Genomic DNA, 27,297 nt, shown 5'->3' with positions numbered 1-27,297 from the left:
GTCATAATGCATAGAACTTTAGACAGTTTTGCTATTGAAAAAACATACTTGAAAATCAAATCTCCTTCAATAGGAGGAAAAAATGAAGTTTTCATAGAAATTGTAGTGAAAAAGTAAAAGGATATTGTAAAAGAAAAATACATGCTCATGAGGGGGAACTTTATACAGTTTTTTTTTTTTTTTTTTTTTGCTGGGATGAAGAATTCCAGTATAATGACTGGATTCTTTGCACAGAATTAGACTTGAAATACCATGAAAGTTAAGGACATTGCTGTTAGCTCTCAGGTTGGCTATCTCTGATGGTAGTAGTGTGAGATTCTGTATATTGAATTAATATGGAATCTTAAAACAGGGACTTTTCTTTATATTATGCTTCTCAGTAGCCTGTGGTATGAATATAAAAGATTTAAATATTTCTTCTTAGTATCTCTCTCTTCCTCTTTTTTTTTCCTGCCACAGGGAAAAGTGGGACTCTCAACTGAAGTCAGTATACCTTAATCTAACCCAAATTACGTCCAAAGGGCCAAACAGCCCTACTATCTAATAGTATATCTTTTTGATGTCTCCTGCAATGGTTGTTTGGTCTTGGGAAATAAGAACAGAGAAAAGAGAGTCTTCCCTGTTTAGTGTCAAGGGCAGATTTATTCTTCTCAGCTCAACTAGTGCAATAGTTATTCTTAACTTTTGTATTGAATTTCTTCTTCAGTGAGATGGTATGCAACCTAATTCTCTACATACTTTTTTTTGCCACAAGAATTGACTCACATAAATATGAATTTGTTTTGAGTTAAAACTAGAAATACATAAAAGGGTATTATATCTAAAACACAATAGGATAAAAGCCAAAAATAGTCATTGATAACCAATGTCTAAGGCAGAGCATGGATTTTTTTTTGTAGAAAATAGTCTTTGAATTTCTATAGTCATTACATGAACTCTCACAGAAACTGAATTTTTTTTTTAATTTAAGTTTTTGCAGGGCAAATTCTGCTATTATTCTTTTGAAATGGTGAAAAATACTAAAATATGTTTTTGTTACCATGAGAGTAATTATCTAGACAAACAAATCAAAGGAATTTTAGAAAGAAGTCCTCTTGTGTATCTTACTCTTAATGATCATTTAAAGCTGCACTTTTAAAACAGAGACAATTTTTTTTTCTCCAAAAAAATTTAGTTTTATTTGGAGGTATTTTGGGTTGTCATACCAACATAGATGTAGAAGAAAATGATTCTACTGACATCCAGTGGGTAGAAGTAAGGGATAGTGCACAGAATCCCATAGTGAAGAGGAATACCCTCTAATAATAAACAAATTGCCACCCGAAATGCCGGCAGTACTGAGACAGCTTCTTTAAATGGTTGAAAGAAAGGTGATTGTTGTATATTTGGAAAATTGAGAGTTGTTATCATATTTATAATATTATATTCAACATTGTGCAATATTAACAATGTAGACACATTATGAAAGGTGTTCCAAAAGATTCTGTGGTTATTTTTCATAACTGTGTTCTATCCTCATTTTACCATGTTTGTATATCATTGATCTACTTAGATGGATCTTGTAAATCATTGCTTCCTAAGTATATGTTTACATGAAAATCAAAATATCTCTATACACATTACCTTTGCCTAATGTTTCCCTTAATTCTCTATTTCTGTCTTTTTTTAATAGATGTAGGTTAATTTTTTTCCTCCAAATCTTGTATGTATGCATTCAAAACCTATTTATTAGACAACATTTTATGATTCACATGTTATCTACACACTAATTATGTAGGAAAAAGTACAATAAAGAAGTTGGTGACTTGCGAAGATTTCAGGGACAATCAGCTTTTATCTGGATCCTGAAGTTGAAGTCATACAATGAAAATGCAAAAGACAATAGATATCCAATGAGGAGGAAGGTGTAAGCACAGGACAGCTATTGACAAGGAACATCAATTTGAGGAATAGGAATACATGAGATCAAATGAGTAAATATTTTTAAGTCAAAACATAGGGAAAGATAAGTGTGCTTATGCTACTGAAGGCCTCATTGACATTCTGAGTGCCAAGCTAAGAAGTCTGGGTTTTGCTTTTGCTTTTAAACAAATGAAAGATGCAAAAATCTTTTGATATAGAGACATGTCACAGGCAAAGAAAGTTTCTAGGATGACTAATCTGTTAGTAATATGTAGAATGGATTTTGTTGGGGGGAAGCCACTTGGAGCAAATTAAATATTGGAGAATGGATTTGAAGAGGAATACCAAGTCTGGAGATAAATATAAGAAGTAAAGACATTAGACTTTAAGTCCCCGGAGAAAATATAGATCAGCCAAGGAAAAAATTCTAATGACTGAATATTGATGTCTTCTATACAGAAGTGAGAGGAGGAATAGAACAGTGAAGGTGATCCATATAGCTTTTAAAAGAGGGAATAAAACATAGTGAAAATCAGTTATCATCTAAGTGTAAAATCACAGTGTATGAATTATTGCAATATGTTCATTATGATTCACTGTTATTTAGTGCTGTTTTCATGTTGGTAAACAAGATTGGCTTACAATTTGTCATTCCATATAAACTGTCTGTTCATTTAATACTAAAGTAGAATAAATTAGGAAATTCTATTCCTTGCACTCTGCATTGGAGATTTTTATAGTAAAGGAGATTTTACTTTAATTTTCACGGAAAATCTTCAGGCTGATGTGTTCATGGGTTAAAAGTTTAGGAGAAGGGCTTTTGCTGCTACACATGGTGGGGGGTCAAAATAACTTTTCTAAGATAAGCTTAATATATGTTTGCATACTTAATTTATTCCTTCAAAGTCCATTTTATCAAGATTTCAAAATTAATAAGTATGTAATTGATCATAATGGTCTTCAAATTGAGTCCTATTAGCAGGTATTAGTATGTTGAAACTTGAGAGCATGCATGTTATAGATGTCATTTCTTTTGTCAGTGTGTTTTAGAATGTAGTAGTTTTGCTAATGTCAATTTCCTTTAACATTTTTTATGGTCACTTTAACAAATGTGCGTATTCAAATGACTTAACTTTTATACGCATCTATACATCACAGATTTTCTTGAGAGTGAACAATTTGATATAGATATTGAAAATATCATTAATTCAAAGGTATTTCCCTTTTTGATATGATTTACCTTTTTCTTTTGATTCTATTCTCTTCTTTTTTTTTCTCAATAGATTTTTATTTTTTTTATTTTTTTTTAATTTTTTTTATTGGTTGTTCACAACATTACAAAGCTCTTGACATATCATATTTCATACATTAGATTGAAGTGGGTTATGAACCCCCAATTTTACCCCAAATGCAGATTGCAGAATCACGTCGGTTACACATCCACAATTTTACATAATGCCCTATTAGTAATTGTTGTATTCTGCTACCTTTCCTATCCCCTACTATCCCCCCTCCCCTCCCCTCCCATCTTCTCTCTCTACCCCATCTACTGTAATTCATTTCTCTCCTTGTTTATTTTCCCATTCCCCTCACAACCTCTTATATGTAATTTTGTATAGCAATGATGGTCTCCCTTCATTTCCATGCAATTTCCCTTTTCTCTCCTTTTCCCTCCCATCTCATGTCTCTGTTTAATGTTACTCTTTTCTTCCTAATCTTCCTCCCTGCTCTGTTCATAGTTGCTCTCATTATATCAAAGAAGACATTTGGTATTTGTTTTTTAGGGATTGGCTAGCTTCACTAAGCATAATCTGCTCTAGTGCCATCCATTTCCCTGCAAATTCTATGATTTTGTCATTTTTTATTGCTGCATAGTACTCCATTGTGTATAGATGCCACATTTTTTTTTTATCCATTCATCTATTGAAAGGCATCTGGGTTGGTTCCACAGTATAGCTATTGTGAATTGTGCTGCTATGGACATCGATGTGGCAGTATCCCTGTAGCATGCTCTTTTAAGGTCTTCAGGGAATAGTCTGAGAAGGGCAATAGCTGGGTCAAATGGTGGTTCCATTCCCAGCTTTCCCAGGAATCTCCAAACTGCTTTCCAAATTGGCCGCACCAATTTGCAGTCCCACCAGCAATGTACAAGTGTACCCTTTTCTCCACATCCTCGCCAGCACTTGTTGTTGTTTGACTTCATAGTGGCTGCCAATCTTACTGGAGTGAGATGGTATCTTAGGGTGGTTTTGATTTGCATTTCTCTGACTGCTAGAGATGGTGAGCATTTTTTCATGTACTTGTTGATTGATTGTATGTCCTCCTCTGAGAAGTGTCTGTTCAGGTCCTTGGCCCATTTGTTGATTGGGTTATTTGTTATCTTATTGTCTAATTTTTTGAGATCTTTGTATACTCTGGATATTAGGGCTCTATCTGAAGTGTGAGGAGTAAAAATTTGTTCCCAGGATGTAGGCTCCCTATTTACCTCTCTTATTGTTTCTCTTGCTGAGAAAAAACTTTTCAGTTTAAGTAAGTCCCATTTGTTGATTCTTGTTATTAACTCTTGTGCTATGGGTGTCCTATTAAGGAATTTGGAGCCCGACCCCACAATATGTAGATCGGAGCCAACTTTTTCTTCTATCAGACGCAGAGTCTCTGATTTGATATCAAGCTCCTTGATCCATTTTGAGTTAACTTTTTTGCATGGTGAGAGAAAGGGATTCAGTTTCATTTTGTTGCATATGGATTTCCAGTTTTCCCAACACCATTTGTTGAAGATGCTATCCTTCCTCCATTGCATGCTTTTAGCCCCTTTATCAAATATAAGATAGTTGTAACTTTGTGGATTAGTCTCTGTGTCCTCTATTCTATACCATTGGTCCACCCGCCTGTTTTGGTACCAGTACCATGCTGTTTTTGTCACTATTGCTCTGTAATATAGTTTGAAATCTGGTATCGCTATACCGCCTGATTCACACTTCCTGCTTAGAATTGCTTTTGCTATTCTGGGTCTTTTATTTTTCCATATGAATTTCATGATTGCTTTATCTATTTCTACAAGAAATGCCGTTGGGATTTTGATTGGCATTGCATTAAACCTATAGAGAACTTTTGGTAATATCGCCATTTTGATGATGTTAGTTCTGCCTATCCATGAACAGGGTATATTTTTCCATCTTCTAAGATCTTATTCTACTTCTCTCTTTAGGGTTCTGTAGTTTTCATTGTATAAATCTTTCACCTCTTTTGTTAGGTTGATTCCCAAGTATTTTATTTTTTTTTTTTTTGAGGATATTGTGAATGGAGTGTTTTTCCTCATTTCCGTTTCAGAAGTTTTGTCGCTGATATACAGAAATGCCTTTGATTTATGCGTGTTGATTTTATATCTTGCCACTTTGCTGAATTCACTTATTAGTTCTAGTAGTTTCTTTGTAGACCCTTTTGGGTCTTCTAGGTATAGAATCATGTCATCTGCAAATAGTGATAATTTAAGTTCTTCTTTTCCAATTTTTATGCCTTTAATTTCTTTCGTCTGTCTAATTGCTCTGGCCAGTTTTTTGAGAACTATATTGAATAGAAGTGGTGATAGAGGGCATCCCTGTCTTGTTCCAGATTTTAGAGGGAATGCCTTCAACTTTTGTCCATTCAGAATGATGCTAGCCTGAGGCTTAGCATAGATAGCTTTTACAATGTCAAGGAAAGTTCCTGTTATCCCTAGTTTTTCTAATGTTTTGAACATAAAGGGATGCTGTACTTTGTCAAATGCTTTCTCTGCATCTATCGAGATGATCATATGGTTCTTATCTTTAAGTCTATTGATGTGGTGAATAACATTTATTGATTTCCGTATGTTGAACCATCCTTGCATCCCAGGGATGAATCCTACTTGATCATGGTGCACAATTTTTTTGATGTGTTTTTGTATTCGATTTGCCAGAATTTTATTGAGGATTTTTGCATCTAGGTTCATTAGAGATATTGGTCTGTAGTTTTCTTTCTTTGAGGTGTCTTTGTCTGATTTCGGAATCAGGGTGATGTTGGCCTCATAGAATGAATTTGGAAGAGCTCCCTCTTTTTCTATTTCCTGAAATAACTTGAAAAGTATTGGTATTAATTCTTCTTTAAAGGTTTTGTAGAACTCCGCTGTATACCCATCTGGTCCTGGGCTTTTCTTGGTTGGTAGTCTTTTGATGGCTTCTTCAATTTCATCCATTGATATTGGTCTGTTCAAATTGTGTGTATCCTCCTGACTCAGTCTGGGCAAATCATATGACTTAAGAAATTTATTGATGTCTTCACTATCTTCTATTTTATTGGAGTATAAGGATTCAAAATAATTTCTGATTATCTTCTGTATTTCTGAAGTGTCTGTTGTGATATTGCCTTTTTCATCCCGTATGCTAGTAATTTGAGTTCTCTCTCTTCTTCTCTTCGTTAGCATGGCTAAAGGTCTGTCGATCTTATTTATTTTTTCGAAGAACCAACTTTTAGTTTTGTTAATTTTTTCAATAGTTTCTTTTGTTTCAATTTCATTGATTTCCGCTCTGATTTTAATTATTTCTTGCCTTCTGCTACATTTGCTGTTGTTTTGCTCTTCCTTTTCTAGGGCTTTGAGATGAAGTGTGAGCTCATTTATTTGTTGTTTTTTTCTTTTTTTGAGGAATGACCACCAGGCGATGAATTTTCCTCTTAAAACTGCTTTCATTGTGTCCCATAGATTCCGATATGTTGTGTCTGTATTTTCATTTATCTCTAAGAATTTTTTGATTTCCTCCTTTATGTCTTCTGTAACCCATTGATCATTCAGTAACATATTGTTCATTTTCCATGTGATGTAGGATTTTTCCTTCCTTCTTTTATCATTGATTTCCAGTTTCATTCCATTATGATCAGATAAAATGCATGGTATTATCTCCACCCCTTTATAGTTACTGAGGTTGCCCTATGGCATAATATATGGTCTATTTTTGAGAAGGATCCATGTGCTGCTGAGAAAAAAGTATATCCATTTGATGATGGTTGATATATTCTATATATGTCAGTTAAGTCTAGGTTATTGATTGTGATATTGAGTTCTATAGTTTCTTTATTCAACTTTTGTTTGGAGGATCTGTCCAATGGTGACAGAGGTGTGTTGAAGTCACCCTCAATTATTGTGTTGTGATCTATTTGATTATTGAACTTGAGGAGAATTTGTTTTATGAATGTCGCAGCACCATTATTCGGTGCATAAATATTGATAATTGTTATGTCTTGTTGGTGAATGGTTCCTTTTAACAGTATATAATGACCTTCTTTATCCCTTTTGATTAACTTAGACTTGAAGTCGATTTTATTCGATATGAGGATGGCCACCCCTGCTTGCTTACGAGGACCGTGTGCGTGGTATATTTTTTCCCATCCTTTCACCTTCAGCCTGTGTATGTCTTTTCCAATCAGATGTGTCTCCTGGAGGCAGCATATTGTTGGATTTGTTTTTTTTAATCCATGATACCAGCCTGTGTCGCTTTATTGGAGAGTTTAAGCCATTAACATTCAGAGTTACTATTGATATATGGTTTGTACTTCCATCCATGTTTGATTGTTTATCCTTTTTTAAAAAATTTAGTTTGTTTCTCCATGATTATCTTTCCCCTCGCCCTCTGTCTTTACTGAGGCACTTCCCACTGATGGTTTTGGTTATTGTTTTTCATTTCTTCCTCGTGTAGTGTTTTGCTCAAAATGCTTTGCAATGCTGGTTTTCTGGCTGCAAATTCTTTTAACTTTTGTTTGTCATGAAAGATCTTTATTTCGTTGTCATACCTGAAGCTTAATTTTGCTGGATACAGAATTCTTGGTTGGCATCCATTGTCTTTCAGTGTTTGAAATACATTGTTCCATGACCTTCTTGCTTTCAGTGTCTGTGATGAAAATCCGTTGTTAACCTTATTGGTTTACCCCTGAATGTAATCTGTCTCCTTTCTCTTGTAGCTTTTAATATTTTCTCTTTGTTCTGTATACTGGATATCTTCATAACAATGTGTCTTGGCGTTGGTCTACTGTGATTTTGTGTGCTCGGTGTCCTGTATGCATCTTCAATTTGTATATCTGTTTCCTTTTTTATTTCTGGAAAGTTTTCTGTAATTATTTCATTCAGTAGGTTACTCATTCCCTTGGTTTGAAACTCTGTACTTTCTTCTATTCCAATGACTCATAAGTTTGTTTTTTTTATGTTATCCCATAACTCTTGGATGTTTTTCTAGACTCTTTTCAAGATGATATATTTTGTCTTCATTATCTGACGTTCTGGCTTCTACTTGCTCCACTCTGTTAGTGATACTCTCAATTGAGTTTTTAATTTGCTTTATTGTTTCCTTCATTTCTAGAATTATTGTTTGATTATTTTTTATAATCTCTATCTCCTGATAAAGATGCTTAACTTCTTCTTTTATCTGTTTATGTAATTCATTCTCAATGTGTTCTTTCGCTGCTTGAATTTGCTATCTTGTATCCTCTTTAAGGTTCCATTCCATCTGTCTAAGGTGTTCCTTGAGTTCTTTATATGACCATTTTTCTGATGACTCTAGGTCCTCCTGAATATTTAGGCTGTCCTGCATTGTTTGTACTCCTTTTCTTCCTTGCTTTTTGAAGCTGCTCATGTTACTTCTTGTTCTGTTTGACTGCTGAGTTTCTGTTTACTCCTATAAATTTATTTGATGCTTGGGAGGAAAGGTATCAGAAGGGAAGTGAAGAAGTCACTAAAGAGAATGAGAGTAAGCAGGTAGAATTCAAGGAAGGGGGGATAAAAATAATTGAAAAGAAATGAAAAGACAAAAGAAGAAAAAAATAGGAAATAAAAAAATAAAAATTTTTAAAAAAAAATTAAAATTAAAATTAGAAGAAAAAAATTAAAAAAAAATTGCAAAAAACATTTTAAAAAACAACAAGAAAGAAAAATGAAAATGAAAGAAAAACCCAAATCAAAAAAGAAGAGAAAAGAAAAAAAGAAAAAAATACTAATAAATGCAGTCTTAGAGTTTGATTAACTTCTCTTCCAGTAGGTAGCGCTGTGCCCACCAGGCCACGTTTCTCCTGTCAATATGCGGGAACCAATCACTGTGCAGCAGCTCCTCCCAGACTGGGCGAGTCTCCAATCCTGAGTGCCTAGAGCCTCCTCTTGTGTCTAGTCACTTCCCACATTTCCTCTAGCCAGGCCCCTCTCAAGGGTGCTGCTCACCACAATACTGGCTACACGCCAGGTCTGCTGCTCCCGGGAGCCCTGTTTTCATGAACGACTGGGCACACTCTTCCAGTTTGCCATTCCCTCAGACCCTAAGTTTGTAGAGCTTGGGGCTGAGAATCCTCAGTGAATTTTACTTGCCCTCCGGTAGCCATGCCCCCGGTAGCTGGTGCAAGAGACCTCAGCTGTCAGCCCTGGTGGGAGCGGTAGTTCCGCGCTGCGGGTCCCGCACCACCTCTGATTCCCTCGGGCTGGCTTACGGGAGAGCTGGGAGGGGCCCTTACGGGAGAGTTGGGAGGGGCCCTTAAGGTTTCCCCGATGTGTGGAGAGGGAAGGCTAGGGAATTACACACCTGTAGCCGCAGGTTTCAATGAAGTTATCTCCTCCGCCGCAGTCTGATGACATCAGTTCTCTGCCATGGTGGTGTCTCTTGCAAATGGCGACAGTTCGTTTCCCTTTGCCGGGGTGACCAATGCAATGGGTGGGTCCTTACTGTCTCTCCTAAGCCCCGTTTCAAACCTGTGGCCACTACCTATGAAGGCTTGGTTGGCATTTACCTCCGTTAGATCAGAAGGGCTGACCAGTTGTTTCAGCCGGATGGATTAGTGCTGAGTCACAGCTGTTTGTCTGCGGGAAGCAGGCGAACGGGAGCTTGAATTCAGCCGATCCGGGCTCAGAGTGTGTTCTGAGAGGCCCAGACTGTTCGCCCCAGATCCACGTCAGCTCAGCATTGCTTAGTGATCCTGAGCAAACAGATTTAGGTTGTTTACGACTCCCTATGCCCGCACAGCTGAAGAGGTCAGAGGCTTGATCTCTCTGCGCCCACCGCCATGTTGGAATCCTAGGACAAGGCTTTAAATGAGATAGAAATAAATAGGTTATCATGACAGAGGAATTTTCTACTCTCATATTTTGAACTTATATTTTCTTTACTGGATATTATGGTGAGCAGCCTCAGGTCTTATCTGGAGTTTATAACACAAAACATTTCTTAGGCATTAATGTGGTAGAAATTAATGAACAGATAACTACTGTTAACAGTTTGGAGTAGGAAACACAGTCACATTCTCTGAACGCATTACACAGGTTCTGGCTATATTTTGTGTATCTAACTCACTTTTATAAGTACTGTATGATTTCCCCAAGCTATCTTTTTTTTCCCAGCTATCATTTTTTGGGGGCTGTTTTTTTTTTTTAAAAAAAAAACACTTTTGGTGTTTTTAAGGGAAAATCATTCTTTTTTGTCAATCTTGTCACAATTGTGCTAAAACTAGCAAATTCACTTAGAATTTCTGATCATGTTTGGCACAATTATTTCTCTATAATTATCTCAAGGATTGGTTTATACTTTCATGTTTCTTAATTTATGTTTTAGAACATATTTTGAGGGAGGATAACATGAGAGTTTAAAATTTACCTTTTGACTTGGAAGTTTTAATCATTAATCTTTCATAGTATTTAAATGAATCTTAATATGTTATACATTCAGAAAAAAACTTATTTTGTTAACCTATCTAGACTGTCTTCATACCCCAAATTACTATTATCTGAGATATGGTTAACTGTTATAATATTCTAATATGTATTATCTGGGTTTATTATATGTATTATTTTTAATATTTGAAATTAAATCCAATTGATACAACATTCTTTTTTATATTATTATTGAGTTGAAAAACATGTTCATAAATTAGGTCATATTGCCAGCATAGTTTTCTCAAGATTCAGGATATAACTCACAAGAAGGAAAATAGTAAACAAGACCAAAATTGCCTTAGGGAAATCCTCCAGAAATCTTTGTACTGACACAAAATTTTGTAATCTTTGTGGTATAATATGTAATTTTGTTGTAAGATATCAAAATTTCACTTTTTAAAATTAATAAAATTTGGGACATTTATTTATTTATTTTACCAGGATTAGACCTGAGTGTACTTAACAACTGACATATATCCCCAGACCTTTTTACTTTTTATTTTAAGAAAGCATCTGGCTAAATTGCTTAGAGCTCGCTAAGCCACGGAGGCTGATTTGTGAGATACTCCTATCTCAGCCCCTCACATCACTGGGATTATAGTCATGCATCACTACACCCAGTTTTATTTATTTATTTAATTTGTGGAAGATATGTGCTATTTTTGAAACAAACAGAGAGAAGGCACTCACAAAGCATTTTATCAAGATAGAGACTAGATGGTAGAAATGGGGTTCATAACAATAAAGAATAATTCTTTAATTACTGAATTTGAGGTGCAGCTCTGCTAGTTAAAAATAGATGGCCTTTGAAAGGCAAGTCAATTTCTCAAAACCATTTAGTTTTTTATAAGATAGTAGTATAGTTTACAAGTTTTGTACAGAATAATCAGGAGGGGAGAAAGAAGAATTATAAAAGTCAATTTTAACAATGACAAGATACTGCGCCAATACTATTTTATTGAACAAATACATATTTGTCTAAAATCATTCTGATTCTGATGTAGTTTACAATGGCGAGTGTATGACAACTTCTAAGGACACACAACACAAAATCCTTAGGTGACTAAGAATGCAAAGGTTTGTCCGGTTACTGGAAACAGAGGTTCAGAAAAACAGGTCTTGCATTCATGCACCAAACCAATAAAGTTGGCAATATATTTTCATATGTTGAATAATAAGCATAATATTTTTATACATTCCTTTCTCTGACAATCAAAATGCTCCTTATTATCTCTCCCTCACTTTTTGTATAATCTAAAAAAAACAAAGATAATGGTATCTTAGATGATAATATTTTGAATCTTACCTTTTCATAAAAAGTAGGGGAGGTAGGGGAGAGCAGGGAAAAAATATTTAAAAATGCTTATCTATTTACTTTTAAAAAGACAAGTTCTTCTCCCAAAACCATCTGCCATGTAATCAGATTCACTGGTCATCACAGACAAACTCAGTCAAATCAAAGTACAGATGGCCGTTTATTACAAAACAACACAGGAGGCTTCGAATAGATGATACATTTGGTCATTTTTGCACATAAAGTCTCTGATTAAGTATGAAAAATGTGAACATTTGTTTATCTTGGAAAAAATGCTATTACTTGTCAGGCATGACCAATTAGTTATTTCTAAACTGTTATCCATATAATTAAGAAAAACAACCATCTGTAAAGTCAGAAGTTTGTGTCTCTTTTCTGATCCACATGTAAATGTAATTTCTGAAATCTGATTTACTTGAAAGAGAATTATCAGACACAAAGCAAGACAGATGATAGAAACTGATATATTTTTTGTAATTGTCATTTTCTGTTTATCCCTTCATTTATGTGATAGTGCAAAGCAAATGTGGCTGAAATAAGGAAAACCAAAAGAACATTTTAAAAAATCTTCTTAAATTATTAATTTTCCAAACATGAAACATTGTTATGAGAATTTTTGAAAATGTCACATAATAAAGTTTTAACTAATTACACTTTAACATTTTACATATTTTGTAAGTCAGTGCTCCAGAAAAAGAGAAAGATATAAAGATAAATGGATGTTCATATAGATGGTAGGTAGAAGGATGGATGGATAGATAATTATGATGATGAAACAGGATGGATAGATAGATAGATAGATAGATAGATAGATATTTAGATAGATAGATAGATGCACAAACACACCGGGAAAGCCAATGGTATAAGTTCCAGTCTGAAAGCCTGTTGACTTGAACCAGAGAATGGCCTACATTTTATTCTGAACCCAAAGGCTGAAATAGACTAGGGTTCCAGCTCAAGCAGTCAGGCAGCAGGAATTGCCTTTGTTAGTCTATAGTTTCCTTCAAGCCTTCAGTAGATTGGACAGTGCCACCACACAGCAGAAGACAAACTGCTATACTCCACCTATCCATGAAAACGTGAATCTCATCCACACACACCTCATAGACATGGAGTAATGATGGCCAAATGTTTGGGTATCCTGTTTTCCATTCAGGGTAACACTTAAATCTAACTATCATACATACTTAACACAGGGAAAAAAATGAATACAAACAAGTCTTTAAAAATAGCATGATTGGAATATAATTTTAAAGTGCAATCTGTATGTTAATAGGTACATATAGGTGCTTGATTTTAATAAATATTACTTTATGGTGTATTAACCTTCACTTTTAGATTTATCTAATCATCAATTATATATAAAATATTTACTTATATTCCATTTTTTCTAAACAGTGTTATTTAACTCAAGCAATATTCCTACATCACAAAGTTCAAAATCAAATTGTGAGCCAGTTAATTAATTTACATAAGTGCAAAATGTAAAAATATAATTTGTATAAATGCAATTTCATCCTTTTCCCCATGCGAATTAAATACTGTCCTGAATTCCCAGAATGGTGGAGGATGTCACGTACAAGAATTCATGCATCACTTATCAACTCCAGATGTCCTCTAACCTAGTATTTTTGGTATTTAATCATCATAAACACAGCTGAATTTTCTTTCTCTTGGACTTTTAAGTATTGAACCCTTTAAAAAACCCATAAATTCTATTTTAATTGAAATTATTAATGCAAAAAGCAAAAGTACTTGGCTTATATCTCTCATAACTAATTATTCTTAGTTACATGTTATTATGGTTTAGAATTTCCAGGAAAATATGAAATTCCTTAGGCAAGTGGCAAAAGAATAAACTGATAATATAATAATTTCCAATTACTTTTAGTAAGTCAAAAATAAAGAAATTCAGGATTTTAGTAACATGACACATATATGTATAAACAGCAAGAATTTCTGCCATATATTAAACTGATATAGCCAGAATATTTAGTAAAATCTCTTTCTGTGTGATACATTATATTTATTACATGGAAGCATTTTTAAAACACTTAAAGCTACTTTTTTTCCCTTAAAAATAAAATGTTTAATAGCAGATATATTAACATGACGGAGAACACTGAATTTCCATGTTTAAGATGAAGACAGCTTCTGTGGAAGAAGATTATAAAATATTTGTCACAAACTATACTTGTGTGTGTGTTGGGGCGGGGGGTGTTGAGGATTCAAACCCTGAGCCTCACAAATGCTATGCAAATAATCTACCACTGACTTATACTTACAGAAAACTATTCTTAGATTTTACACCATTTGCAAATAATCCAGGAAACAGCAACCCATGTATTTCCCAAGTCTTTTTGTGGTATTCCTAAAAGAAAAATAATGTATGGGCTTCAAATTACATATTTGCAAAAGTTTTAAAATGGATTTTCTCAAAACAAACTTAATATGTAAAAGTAAATTACAATGAGAGAGAAGAAACAATCACTTCAATAAAACACACACAAAAAAAACCTGAGAATGGGTTGTTATTGTTGTTATTTTATGTATTGAGGGGAAACTACCCTCTCAAAAACTTCTTTTTCCTGGATGCCTTCTAAATCAGGTGTTCTAAAACATTTTGATATTAAAAGCTCTTTTCTGTCTTGGAAACTACTTAATATACAAATGTTCTTTGTCTTTTTTATCTTTAAATTCTGGAATAACCAACATTTTTTAAAAAGTATGAACTTTGCTATGATTTATGTATGAAATGTCCCCCAAAGGCTCAGGTGTGAGACAATGCAAGAATTCAGAGGTGAACTGATGGAGTTATGTAACCATTAACCTAATCAGTGCAGTAATACTTGATAGGGATTAACTAGGTGGTAGGGTATGGCTGAAATAGTGGGTCCCTGGTGTTGTGCCTTTGGAGTATATATTTTGTCCTTGTTGAGTGGAAATTTCTCTCCCTCTCCCTCTCCCTCTCCCTCTCCCTCTCCCTCTCCCTCTCCCTCTCCCTCTCCCTCTCCCTCTCCCTCTCCCTCTCCCTCTCCCTCTCCCTCTCCCTCTCCCTCTCCCTCTCCCTCTCCCTCTCCCTCTCCCTCTCCCTCTCCCTCTCCCTCTCCCTCTCCCTCTCCCTCTCCCTCTCCCTCTCCCTCTCCCTCTCCCTCTCCCTCTCCCTCTCCCTCTCCCTCTCCCTCTCCCTCTCCCTCTCCCTCTTTGCTTCTTGGTGCCATGTTCCAAACTGCTTTTTCCCAACACATCCTTCCACCATGCTATTCTGCCTCGCCTGGAGCCCCAAGGAATGGAGCCAGCTGCCTGTGGACTCAGAGTTCTGTGAACTGAGACATCTGAAACTGTGAGCAAAAAAATTAAACATTCCCTCCTTTAAAATGTTCTTGCTATGATTTTTGGTTGCAGCAGAAAAGAAAGGAAGGAAGGAAGGAAGGAAGGAAGGAAGGAAGGAAGGAAGGAAGGAAGGAGGCGACTAAAACAAACTTCAATAAAATTATATGTTAAAAAGTTGTAAAATGGATTTTCCTTCTCACTTTCTTTTTCTCTCTCAATGTGTATTAGAATTATATTTTTCAGCTTTATTGAGTTATACTTGAGTATATCTTTCAAATAAAGATTGTATTTTTTACAGTATACAATATGATATTTTGATTCCTCTGTGTATTATGAAATGATTATCAAAACTTAGTTAAAATACCCATTACTTCACATATTTATGATTTTTTTGTGTGTTGAGAACATTTAAAATCAACTCCTTCCTAAATTTCCATTCTATAGTACTCATAGCTAACTATAGTCACCATGCTCTATAATAGATATCAAAGACAAATTCAAACTGTCTAAATGAAATTTTGTACCCCATGACCAACTTCTATCTAGTCCCTTTTCCTTCTACTCTGACCTGGGAACGTTAATTCTATTATGTGTTTGTGAGTTAGAGTTTCTTAGATTCCATATGTAAATGTGATCATGCTGTAATTGTCTTGCTGTGCCAAGCTTATTTCACTCTTCATAATGTCCTTCTAGTTCATCCAAGACAGAATTTTCTTTCTTATAGCAGAGTAGTATTCGTGTGTGTGTGTGTGTGTGTGTGTGTGTGTGTGTGTGTGTGTGTTGGGGCTGTAGGCTGTTTCCTTTACCATTTATTCATCAGTAAACACTTAGGATGTTTCCATCACTTGCTATTGTGGATAATGCTGCAATAAACACAGGAATGTAGGTATCCTTTTGATATACTGATTTCATTTCTTTTATATATATATCCAGCAGTGGGATTGCTTTATTTCGTGGTAGTTGTACTTTTAATTTTCTGAAAGAGTAGCATATTATTTTCCTAACACATATTTGTGCATAATAGCTGTACAAATTTACATTCCAATCATTATTGCATAAGAGTACCTTATTCTCCACATCCTCACAAACACTTTTTATTTTGCTTTTTTGATACTAACCATTCAAAAAGTGTGAAGTGATATTTAATTGTGGGTTTAATTTGTGTTTTCCTAATAATTAGTAATGTTGAACATGTTTTCATATGCTTCTTGGCCACAAAAATGTGTCAGAAGACATTTTCCTATTATTTGTATTTTTATTGTTGTTGTTTTCTTGCTATTGAGATAATTGAGTTCCTTATACATTTTGATTATTAACTCCTAATCAGATATGTGGTCTGAAAACATTTACTTTCATTTGAGAAGATTTTCTGTTTACTAGGTTGAGTATTTCCTTTTCTGTGAAGAATAATTTTAGTTTGATAGTATCTCATTTATCTCTTTATTTATTTTGATGCTGTGACTACTTCAGGGAGATTATATCTCTATCTCTACCTATATATATATCCTTGAACAACACAAAATAATATATATACAATATATATATATTCAACATCACAAATGCCAAGAAACTTTCCCCCACATTTTCTATTTTCTTCAAATATTTTTATACTTTTAGGCATTATATTTAAGTCATTAATCTATCTTGAGTTTATTTTTATGGATAGTGTGAAATTAGTGCAATTTCATTTTATGCATGTAGTTATACAATTTTCCAAATGGCATTTATTAAAGGGAATTGACTTTCTTCTGTTGCATGATATTGAAAATTTTAGGAAGGATCAGTTGAGTGTACAAACATGAATTTATTTTGAGGTCTGAATTCTGTTCCATTGTTTTGCTTATTTTTTATGCCAATAACATCCCATTTTATTACTATAGCTTCAAGGATGTTTTGAAATCAGGTAATATTGATTTGCCTATTTGGTTGCATATTTTATCTACATATGTATTTAACAATTGCTTTTTTCTATTTCTATGAAAAAATGACATTGGAATTTTGATAGCTATACCACTAAATCTGTAGATTGCTTTGGGTAGTATGAACATTTTAACAATATTCATACTTCTAAGCCATGAACATAGATCACATTTTCATTTATTTGTGTATTTTCAAATTTTTTTCATAATTATTTTATTGTATTCCCTATATCAACTTTTTACCTCCGTTATGGTTAGACACGGTTTGAGTGTGTCATGTTTTGGAAGACTGGTCTCTAGTGTGGTGCTATTAAGAGGTGGTGAGATATTAAGAGGTGAGGCATACTTGGAGGTCATTACTAACCCTCCACAGTTTTGCTCTGGATTCCATCTCTCCATATAGGCTTTTATCATTCTGTTGTCATCCAACACAAAGTCTTCACTAGAGCCAAACTGATGAAGTTGTCATGATAATGAACCTCCAGAACCATCCTTTCTTTATAAAGTATACAGTTTCAGACATTTTGCTATAATAGTAGAAAGATTAATAAAATTCTTTATTATACTTATTTCTAAGTATTATTTTTGTTGGTCTTGAAAGTGTTATTGGTGTCTTGATCTCTGTCTTGCATAATTTTTAGTCTATAGAAACTTCTAAGTTTTGTATGTTTATTTTTGTATCTTGCAAATTTATTTATAGATTCTAATAGTATTCTGTGGAGTCTTTAAGGTTTTCTGTATATAAGATCATGTCCTTTGTAAAGTAAGAATATGTCATGTAAAAAATGAGTGATTTAACTTCTTTCTGATTTGTGTCTCTTCATTCCTTTTTCCTGCCTAATTTCTCTGGCTAGCACATACTTTATCATCTTGAATAGGAATCTCAAGGGTGGCTATTCTTATTCTTGATCTTAGAGAAACTGTTTTCAGCTTTTCATCACGGGTATGCTGTATGCTGTGGGTTTGTTATTTATTGTGTTTGTTATGTTGATATACATACCTTCTCTACTGATTTGTGAATTTTTATCATGAAAGGATTTTGAATTATTGAAGCGCCTTTTCTGCCTCTTTTTAGATGATCATGATTTTTATCCTTCATTGTGTTCATGTGCTATCTCAAAGTTGTTGATGTGTGTGTTTGGCACCATCCTTATATATCACGGATAAAGCCTATTTAGTGATGGTGCATGGTCTATTAAAAAAAAAAAAACTACTGAATTCAGCTTACTAGTATTATGTTGAGGATTATTGCATGTATATTCCTTAGTGAAATTGACCTGTAATTTTCTATTCCTATAGTGTTCTTATCAGATTTTGCTATTGGGATAAAGCTGATCTTACAAAATATGATTTAAAGTGTTCTCTTTAATATTTTGGGAGTCTTTGAGAAGGATTATTATTTTTTTTCCTTCACTGTTTTGTAAAATTCACTAATTGACCCATGAGGTCCTGGAATTGTCTTTGTGAGGAGACATTTATTTCCAATTAAATCTCATGTTCATCATTAGTCTGCTCATTTTTTATATTTTTATTTCATGACTCAATCTTGGGAGTTTGTATGTTTCCAGGAATTTGTCCATTTCTTCAATAGTAACTGGTTTTTGTCATATGATTAACTGTTCACTGTGCTTTTTCAGATTTCTGAAATATCATGTGAAATTTCTCCTCTTTCATCTTTTTTCTCTTTTTTTTTCCTCAGTTAATCTTGCTAAAGGCTTTTCAACTTTATTTTTTTGTGTTTCACCCAACTCTTTATTGTTTTTTTTCTTGTGCTTTGCTAATCTTTATTTTCTTTTACTCTGATATTAATTATTGCCTTTCCTCTGCTGTCTTTGGCTTAGTTTATTTTCTGTTTTGATATTTATCATTTTTTTCTTACAGAGGAATTTATTGCTCTACCCGGACCATTTAAAATCACTTTGGTGTATAAATGCCACATTTTTTTAATGCATTCATCTATTGAAGGGCATCTGGGTTGGTTCCACAGTCTAGCAATTGTGAATTGTGCTGCTATGAACATCGATGTGGCAGTATCCCTGTAGTGTGCTCTTTTAAGGTCTTCAGGGAATAGTCCGAGAAGAGCAATAGCTGGGTCAAATGGTGGTTCCATTCCCAGCTTTCCCAGGAATCTCCATACTGCTTTCCAAAATGTGGCATTTATACACCATGGAGTATTATGCAGCACTAAAAAAATGACAAAATCATAGAATTTGCAGGGAAATGGATGGCACTAGAGCAGATTATGCTTAGTGAAGCTAGCCAATCCCTAAAAAACAAATACCAAATGTCTTCTTTGATATAATGAGAGCAACTAAGAACAGAGCAGGGAGGAAGAGCAGGAAGAAAAGATTAACATTAAACAGAGACATGAGGTGGGAGGGAAAGGGAGAAAAAAGGGAAATTGCATGGAAATGGAGGGAGACCCTCATTGTCATACAAAATTACATATAAGAGGTTGTGAGGGGAATGGGATAATAAACAAGGAGGGAAATGAATTACAGTAGATGGGGTAAAGAGAGAAGATGGGAGGGGAGGGGAGGGGGGTTAGTAGAGGATAGGAAAGGTAGCAGAATACAACGGTCACTAATATGGCAGTATGTAAAAATGTGGATGTGTAACCAATGCGATTCTGCAATCTGTATTTGGGGTAAAAATGGGGGTTCATAACCCACTTGATTCTAATATATGAAATATGATATGTCAAGAGCTTTGTAATGTTGTGAACAATCAATTAAAAAAATTACAGCTCAGGAAGATTAGCTTCAAGAAAACAACAAGACATACTAGCTTCAAAGAGTTTCTACTAAATTTAAAAGATTAAAATAAGGTTTAAAAGAATGGTATATTTTTTAAAGTAATAGGATATTAAAAGAAATAGGTTCATGTTTTCAGATAGAGAAATTTGATTTATTTTGTAATAAAAATAAGATAACAATGCCATCTTTTAATAAAAAAATGATTTTACATAATACAGAAGTATCAAAGAATTAATGTATTTAAATATTGATCACTTGGCATAATTTCCCACAAAAACAGCACATCATTGTCTGGAAAAATGTCAATGATTAAGTGAATATACTATTAGAAAATTACCATAGCTTTTTACCAAATAAGGATCCCCAAATTTTAGATATGAATTCAGAACAGCAGTTATTTCTTACCTTCCTCCTGAAGTACTTAATCTAACATATAGATATATGTTGGTGGATATGTTTATTTTCAGAAAACATGCTTTTATTATAGAATTTTAAGATGCTTATTCATTAGTTCATGTAATTTAATTTCAAGACAAAACTTTCACACAAATTTTTTTTTCCTACCTTATCACCTACCATACCAGTTCCCCTTTTGTTGTTGATGATAATGATAATGTTATTGAGTTCTATGTTTCCTTTCATGCCTTTGTACAATTTTTAGGAGAAAATACCTGATTAATTCTATGCAGGAAAAGCGGTGAGTTGTAAATCTTATATATATTTATAACTATAAACTGTATTCACTTCTCAAAAACTTGAATAAAAGACTACATAAAAATCTAGGAATAATCTAATTGTCATTCTAAACATGATAAATCATTCTTGTTACAGACCACACAGGTCATTTGCTTATTTGATTCTTGGCTACATATTCAATTGTAATATTTTGTCTTTTTCTTCCTTTTCTTCTTCAATCTCCATATCCAGAATTCAAGATGTATATCACTTTTGCTCAATTTTTCCAAAGTAAAGTATTTTCACTCCAAAAAATAAAATAAAATAAAATCGCTTTGGTTGCACTTAGGAGTTTTGGTCTCATATTTATGAAACCAAAAATGAAAAGTGAAAAGTTTTAAATTGTGTTTATTAATCAAGTGAAACTCTTAATATAGTTCTCAAAAAGTATATTAACCTAGACAATAAAAACATCCCATTTAGAAAAGTAATAAATACTCCTCATTTTTTAAAAATAAATTTTCCCTGATATTTCAGTTAAAAGTAGTTGGATTGTCTTCTCTCCTTTTTAATTGAAGGAACTATGATATTACATGTCATGTAGCATCTAAAAAGTGGTAGTTGTGAAAAAATGAGACAGCCAAAGGCAAAAATGTCATTGAATTGCTGTGAAAATAATTATTTTGGCTTCTAGACACAAAAGAGTTTTAAGAAATTTATGAAATTCTAGAAAACACTGTTTTAAAGTATATGTCACACACTCATCTGATTTTGAGAAATGAATTTAAAGCAATGTTTGTAAGCACATACAATATCATTTGAAATGTCTGTGTACTATGTACTAGTTACCATGTGTACTAGCCATATAATTGTTGATATCTGGTTAACCAAAATATAATAACATTGGTGTACTATAAGTTGAGCAGCGATTTAAAAGTCAACATCAAGAAGGCATTGAACTGAGCATTATATTATTGATCTAAATTCAAAAACAGCATTCTACTTGGGTTTTGTAAATTGACACAGTAGTTCAAATTATGCAATCTGAATTATAAATAAAACCCTCTAATTAGCTAATATTATAGTTTGAATGTATCCACGAAAGTTCGTGTGTGTGAAACTGAGTCTCCAATCCAATAGTGTAGAAAGGTGGGACTTTTGCCAGGTGATTAGGTCATCAGGGCTCTGTTCTCAGATGGGGCAATTCCATTATCATGAGCGGGTTAGCCTTTGTACAGTGGATTCTGGTTGGAAGAATGACTTGGGCCCACTTCCCTTCTCGTTCTTTTATGTTTGTTCTTGCCCTTCCAACTTCTGCCATGAGACGAGTTAACAACAAAGCCATTGCCCGATGCAGGCCCCTCAACTTGGGCTTCCCAGTCTCCAATAAACAAGAAATACATCTCCTTCATTAATTATCCAGTCTCAGTTACTCTAACAGTAATAAATGAACTAAGTAAAGTACCTTAATTTATACACTAACTAGTACTGGTTATTGCTTGTAACAGGATAAAATATTGGCACACATTATACTCACCTCTTGATATAGATAAAGACCTGTTTGTAAAACTCTCACAGAGTCTTATATGATAAAACCAAAATGTAAAGCACTTGGATTTACACCACTCAGAATCTTAAGTTCTATTTTATTGTTTATTTTATTTTTTTTTTCTTTTTAGTTATACATGACAACAGGGTAAATTTTGATAAAAGAATACAAGCAATAAATATAACTTATTCTAATTAGGACCTCATTCTTATTTTAACAAACCAGAGGCCTTGCATGTAATGTCAATTCACATTGTTTACACTGTCTGTTAGTCTGTCAAAAAGCAAGAGAGATTTGCTGTTAGATTTTTAAGGGATAAATTAGTCCTTCAGAGATGACTGCAACTGGAAAACGGGCTTCATTACTAAGTGATCTGCATAGAAATTCCATAGGATCATCTTTGCATTAATGCTGCACAACAATGTCAGGCTAATCACATCAGAGTCAGGATGATCATAAAGTTAATAATTAGAGAATAAATGGGGATCACAAGAAATGTGGGTATGCGTTTTCTGACTTGCTCCAGAACAAGTTGATGATTATGTGGGGAATGAACCAGAGTCCAGAAAGACAGCCAAGGACTTGTTATGATCCTGGAGGAGAGTGAGTGACTCTGACTGAGAGTGACTCTAACCATCCATAGACAAGCAAGAGCCTCCCAGATGGGGGGTCCGTGTAGGTGGAAGATAATAATATCCTCTTTTATATAAGTTTCAAAATCATAACTAAGTGTAAAGTTACAGACCCCTGCCCTCTCAACTTCACTTCCCAGCCCACAGGTTTTGTTTTTTATTGACAACTTACCTATGTGAAGTAGAAGATGAAAGGTGAAGTAGAAGAAGTAAAAGGTGAGGATTCATTCTTTCCTTTCCTTTCCTTTCCTTTCCTTTCCCTCCCTTCCTTCCTTCCTTCCTTCCTTCCTTCCTTCCTTCCTTCCTTCCTTCCTTCCTTCCTTCCTTCCTTCCTCTCTCCTTCCTCCTCCTCCTCCTCCTCCTCCTCCTCCTCCTCCTCCTTCTTCTTCTTCTTCTTTTCTCTCTCTCTCTCTCTCTCTCTCTCTCTCTCTCTCTCTCTCTCTTTATTTAACATGTACTTAGGAATCATGATGTCCACCTCATTCCACCATCACTCCTACCCAGATACCCCATCCCTACCTCTCCCCTTTTCCCTATCTAAAGTTCTTGTACTCCTCCCATTCAACTCACCCACTCACCCCCACCAACTGCACTGGGGATCAGCCTCCTCATATCAGAGAGAACATTCATCCTTTGGTTTTCTGAGACTAGCTTATTTCACTTAGCATGATATTCTCCAGCTCACCTAGTTTACCTGCAAATGCCATTATTTTATTCTCTTTTAATGCTTTATATTATTCCACTCTGTAGATATACCACAGTTTCTTTATCCATTCATCTATTGAAGGGCATCTAAGTTGGTTCCATGATTTAGTTATTGTGAATTGTGCTGTTAAAAAAAAAAAAAACATTGATGTAGTTGTATCATTGCAGAAGGCTGATTTTAAGTTCTTTGGGTATAAACCGAGGAATGGTACAGCTGAGTCAAATGGTAGCTCCATTCTAAGTTTTCCAAGGAATTTCCATACTGCTTTACAGAGTGGTTACACCAATTTGCAGTCCTACCAGCAATGTATGCGTGTGCCTTTCCCCCAGAGCCTCCCCAACACTTATTGTTGTTTGTATTCTTTTTTTTTAAGTGCTATCAAAGGTGTGTGGCATTTTAACTGCTCTTTGTTTTCTTTTAATTTTTTATTTGTCTTAATTAGTTATACATGACAGTAGAATGCATTTATATACTTTGATATATCATACATAGATGGGATATAATTTCTCATTTTTATATATCGTATAATATTGTAGAACCACATTGGTCACACAGTCACATACATACATAAAGTAATAATGTGTTTCCTTCTACTATCTGGTGTGTGTGTGGTAAAAATTTGCTCCCATTCTGTAGGCTTTCTCTTCACATCACTGATTGCTTGTTTTGCTGAGAAGAAGCTTTTTAGTTTGAATCCATACCATTTATTGATTCTTGATTTTACTTCTTATGCTATAGGATTCTTGAGAAGGAAATCGGGACCTAATCTGAGCTGATGAAGATTTGGACCTACTTTTTCATCTATTAGGTGCAGGGTCTCTGCTCAAATTCCTAGGTCTTTGATATAGTTGAGTTAAGTTTTATGCATGAGAGATAGGGGTTTATTTTCATTTTGCTGCATAAAAGGATTTATGGTTCTCTCAGAACCAGTTATTGAAGAGGATATGTTTTCTCCAATATACATTTTGGGCACATTTGTCTAGTATGACATAACTGTATTCATGTGGCTTTATCTATGTGTTCTCTATTATGTATATTGGTCTAAACGTCTATTTTGGTGCAAATACCATGCCATTTGTGTTACTATTGCTTTATAATATAGTTTAAGGTCAGGTATAGTGATACCACCTACCTCACTCTTATTGGTAAGGATTGCTTTGGCTATTCTGGGTCTCTTAGTTTTCCAAATGAATTCCATGACTGCTTTTTCTATTACTGTGAGGAATGACATTAGGATTTTTATTAAAATTGCATTAAAACTATGTAGTGCTTTTGGTAGTATGGTTATTTTGACAATATTAATTCTGCCTCTCCAAGAACATGAGAGATCTTTCTATCTTCTAAGGTCATCATTAATTTATTTCTTTAGCATTCTGTAGTTTTCATTATACAGGTTTTTTCACCTCTTTCATAAGTTGATTCTCAAGGGTTTTTTTTTTTGTTGTTGTTGTTGTTGTTGTTGTTTTGAGTCTATTGTAAATGGGATAGTTATCTTAGTTTCTCTTTCAGGGGATTTTTCATAGATGTACAGCAATGCCTTGGATTTATGGGTTTTAGTTTTATATTCTGCCACTTTGCTGAATTCAATTATTAGTTCTACATGTTTTCTTGTGGAAGTTTTGGATCCTCTAAGTATAGAATCATTTTATCTGCAAAGAGTGATAGTTTGAGTTATTTTCGTATCCAGACCCCTTTACTTTCTTTTGTCTGTCTAATTGCTCTAGCTAGAGTTTCAAACCTATGATAAATAAAAGTGGTGAAAGAGGGAATCCCTATCTTGTTTCAGTTTTTAGAGGAAATGCTTTCAAGTTTTCTCCGTTTAGAATGATGTTGGCCTTGGGTTTAGCATAGATAGCTTTTACCATGTTGAGATATGTTCCTATTATCCCTAATTTTTCTTGTACTTTGAACATAAAGGAGTGCTGTATTTTGTCAAATGCTATTCCCACATCTATTGCAATGATCATAGAATTCTTATATTTAATTCTTGATGTGATTAATTACATTTATTTATTTCCTTATTTTGAACCAACCTTGCAACCCTGGGATAAACCCCACTTGATTGTAGTGCATTATCTTTTCAATGTGTTTTTGTATTTGATTTGCAAGAATGTTATTGAGAATTTTTGAATCTATGTTCATTACAGATATTGGTTTGAAGTTTTCTTTTCTTGATGTTTCTTTGCCTTCTTTTGGAATCAGGGTGATATTGGCCTCATAGCATGAGTTTGGAAGTGTTCCCTCTTTTTCTATTTCATGGAATAATTTCAGGAGTGGTATTAGTTTTTCTTTGAAGGTCTTGTAGAACTCAGCTGTGTATCCATCTGGTCCTGGGCTTTTCTTGGTTGGTAGGCTTCTGATGGCGTCTTCTATTTCATTGCTTGTAATTGATGTATTTAACTTGTGGATATCATCCTGATTAAGTTTGGGCAAGTCATATAACTAGAAACTTGTCAATGCCTTCAATATTTTCTTTTTCACTAGAGTACAAATTTTCAAAATAAATTCTAATTATCTTCTGTATTTCTGTAGTGTCTCTGACAATATTTTCTTTTCCATCATGGATGTCAGTAATTTGAGTTTTGTCTCTCCTTCTCTTCATTAGGATCATTAAGGAAGTATCAATTTTATTTATGTTTTCAAATAACCAATTTCTTTTTCAATTTTCTTAATTGTTTCTTGTGTTTCAATTTTATTGATTTCAGCTCTGATTTTAATTATATGTTGTCTTCTCCTGCTTTTGGTGTTAATTTGTTCTTCTTTTTCTAGGACTTTGAGATGTAATGTTAGGTTATTTATTTGTTGGCATTTTAAGAATTGAATTTTATGCAATAAACTTTTCATTTAGTACTGACTTCAGAGTGTCCGAGATATTTTGATATGTTTTATCAGTGTTCTCATTTGCCTCTAATAATATTTTAATCTCTTGTTTGATATCATATATATATATATATATATATATATATATATATATATATATATGTTGTAGATGAACACAATGCCTTTATTTTATTTATTCATTTTTTTTCATGCGGTGCCTGGAATCATACCCAGTGCCTCATGCATGCTAGGCAAGCACTTTTCCACTGAACCACAACTCAGCCACTCTTTGATTTCTTTTGCAATCTATTGTTCATTTAATAACATATTATTTATACTCTAGGTGTTGGAGTAGCTTTTAAATTTTATTTTTTGTTTGATTTCTTATTTTATTTCATTATGATCTGGTAGAATAAATGATAGTATCTCTACTTCTTTGAATTTGTTTCCTAGTAATGAATTCTTTTAACTTTTTAAATATTTCTGTATTTTTTTTTCATGAAAGGGTTTTATTTGTCATCGAATCTACAGCTTAATATTTCTGCATGTATGATTCTTGGTTGGCATTCATTTTCTTTCAGACTTTACTATATGTTTTTCAAGGATCTTCAAGCTTTCAGAGTCTGGGTACAAAAATCTGCAGAGATTTTAATTGGTTTCATCCTATATGTAATCTGATTTCTTTCTCTTTTGACTTTTAAAATTCTCTCCTTATTCTGTATGCTAGGCATTTTCATTATAATTTGTCTTTGTGTAGATCTGTTGTGATTTTGTACATTTGGTATCATATAAGCCTCTTATATCATCTGATTTTAGAATTCATTCTTCATATTTGGAAAATTTTCTGATATTATTTCATTGAGTAGATTCTTCATTCCTTTGGATTGGAACTCCATACTTTCTTCTATCCCAATCATCCTTAATATTTTTTATGTTATCCCATATTTCTTGAAAGTTCTGTTCATGTTTTTTTTTTTTTTTTTTTTTTTTACCGT

This window comes from Spermophilus citellus (assembly GCF_964194105.1).
Source record: "Spermophilus citellus genome assembly, chromosome: 8".
In the NCBI taxonomy this organism is placed as follows: domain Eukaryota; kingdom Metazoa; phylum Chordata; class Mammalia; order Rodentia; family Sciuridae; genus Spermophilus; species Spermophilus citellus.
The sequence above is the reverse complement of the archived record's forward strand: the minus strand, read 5'-3'. Positions refer to the sequence as shown.